Raw genomic sequence first — 2500 nt, forward strand, 5'->3', positions numbered from 1 at the left:
GACAATACATTGAAACATATCTGTCCTTACACACCAATCGGCGGTAGTCGGGCGTCAGCGGCGCGGGAGCCGGCTCCGCGCCGCGCTGCATTCGGAAAATAGAACTTGAGCGTATTTTTCACGCCGGCGACCGGCGGTGTCTCATTCAAATGAATGGCAAAGTAGCACGCTAGCTTTGGCTATGAAGGGGTTTTCAACAGGACTGGCTGCGCACGCCGACACTGTCAGTGTGCAAGGCAGAGAAAAACACACCGTCCTAATCTAAGCAGAAAGGCCGCGTTCGTCCCGCAACCGTTTCGTTCGGCTATGGTATGTTTTGCCCCTAACTGTAGGAACAGACTGCCCATAGTAAAAGCGAAAAGGGGCGGTGGAAGTTGACTTTGTATAGATAAGTTTCCCATTTACAAACATTCACGCTGTGAGGAGGGGCAAGATTCTAAGCAGCCAATCTTGTGAGTGCAATTTTTGAGTGACAGCAGTTTCCAATCAGGGTTTGTAGAAGGATCCTCAGCTGCATGCGCAGACAAGAATGTTTGCATGCAAGAAACCTATGTATGGAATGAGCACAGACGTCAAGAGATGTTTGACAGACAGATTCTGAGTGTTATGGGGAGATTTTTAGTGACGACTAGTCTGCAAGTGACAAAGTGCGTTATGACGTTATTAAGACTACTTTGACTATGTAAATAATTACATACAAGATTGAAAAGGTCAGATTGAGTTTCTGCACTGGCTTCTCATTTCTCAACAGCACCCTTTGTTACACCTGTTCAGGTGGTTTTAAAATGACGGACCTGCTGTGAAACGGTAGTGGCATCCAGCTCACTCATGGCCCACTCGCGTGTCTCAGTTGCAGTTGCCTTACCTGTGGGCCTCGTAAGATGATTGTTTCCACGCTTTCCCCACTTGTTCCCACTGCAAACGTGTTGTGTTTACGTCAGCTGTCGGTCAACAGGAATGAATATCCTTCATTCATTCATTCTAGTCAGTAATCGCCTCACATAACAGGGCTTAATTCGCACAGTCAGCTGTACTGGGAACCCACTGACTGAACCCATTGCCCTTATTCTCCACGCGTCACTCAGGCCCCATCATCCGCTCTTGGTAAATCAGCCCTCTCTGTGAGCATTCTACTCTGTGAGCATTCTACTCTGTGACGCTGCAAAGAATTTCGTATTCAACCTACTGCCTGTTCGATCAGTCTAGAAAAGCAATGCTCAAATGCAGAAACGAAGGCTAAATGATCACAAACAGTGTCCTGATGGTTTGTAGCAGTAACTTTTTCAGTAGTGCACAAAAGCATTTGGTACTGTTAACGTCCCTTATTCATCCAACCTTTGAGATCTTACTGCCTGTTCCATTGGCTTAGAAAGCAATTTTCCAACAAAAAAGCGAAGGCTACATTATCAGAATCAATGGTCTGATGGTTTGCACCATAACTGTTCAGTAGTGAACGTTTGCTAAAGCATTTGGTATAGACGTCCGTTGTTAATCCAATCCTTTGAGACCTTTTTCTGTCTACGGGACATTTGCCCAACCAACCAAGCTCCACCGCTGCCCTGGCCTGGCTTGGCGAACTGTACTGTACATACAGTCCAGAGGGCTGCTTTTAATGCTACTGAATGAGATTATGTCTCTCGCCGCGCCGCTGCTTCTCACGCACGGGCAGCTCTCCTGTCTCTGGCCTCCCGCTGCACTTTGCTGTGTTGTCCTCCGAGGTAATGAGTTCAGTGATTAATCCCATTACGCTGTTAGTTAAGCGCGAATTACTTGGTTATTTCAATTGGCTTAGATCGAGAGTTAGGCCTTTTAAAGTGAGTGTACTGGCACTGTTGTGAACAGTGGGGAAGATGAGGCAGTGTGCAGAAGAGTGCAGAGAGGGGTAGAGTAGAGTACTGTAGAGTAGAGTACAGTAGAGTACAGTAGAATAGACTGACTTTATTGATCCCCTGGGGGAATTAAGATTTCAAGTAGCTTACACATAGTACACATAATACACATAATAAACATTATAGACATAATACACGTTATGAATATTGCAAGACACACATACATACAACGCACTTTAAGAGTGGTGTGTGGAGAAGGTGGCCTCCCTCTTGTACTCATTTCCCGCTGGTTATGCAGGGCTACCAAGCAAACTAAGCCCAGCGGGTCAAAATTGCAGACACACAGACAGGCTCTGGGGTTGGTATGGTAACCAGTAGTTCACTTCTGCAACAGGCCACAATTGCTGCCTAGATGTTTTCTGAACTCCCCAAAAACTCCTAGGTTACTCACAAGATGTGAAACACTGCTCCATTTTTAGGGGGGGGGAAGCCACCAATGCATTTTTGATCAAGTAGTTAAGAGGATGTCTACAAACACAAAAGAACTACGCCGTAAAATAGAGACTCTCTCTGTTGATTGTTTTTCAACCTCATACAGTACATGCACTGGTTCATTCGTCCGTTACACTATTTTAACCTTCTGGTTGTTTGATTCAGTTATTCATTAGTGG

At 45.6% G+C, this 2500-nt stretch overlaps 1 protein-coding gene across 2 annotated transcripts in view; it reads left to right on the forward strand.

The window, feature by feature from the left end:
- LOC134440807 (regulator of microtubule dynamics protein 2) overlaps positions 1–2500 on the forward strand; it is a 77567-nt gene that overhangs the window by 35489 nt on the left and 39578 nt on the right. The window lies entirely within an intron of this gene.

Source organism: Engraulis encrasicolus, chromosome 24 (assembly GCF_034702125.1).
Source record: "Engraulis encrasicolus isolate BLACKSEA-1 chromosome 24, IST_EnEncr_1.0, whole genome shotgun sequence".
Classification (NCBI taxonomy): Eukaryota; Metazoa; Chordata; class Actinopteri; order Clupeiformes; family Engraulidae; genus Engraulis; species Engraulis encrasicolus.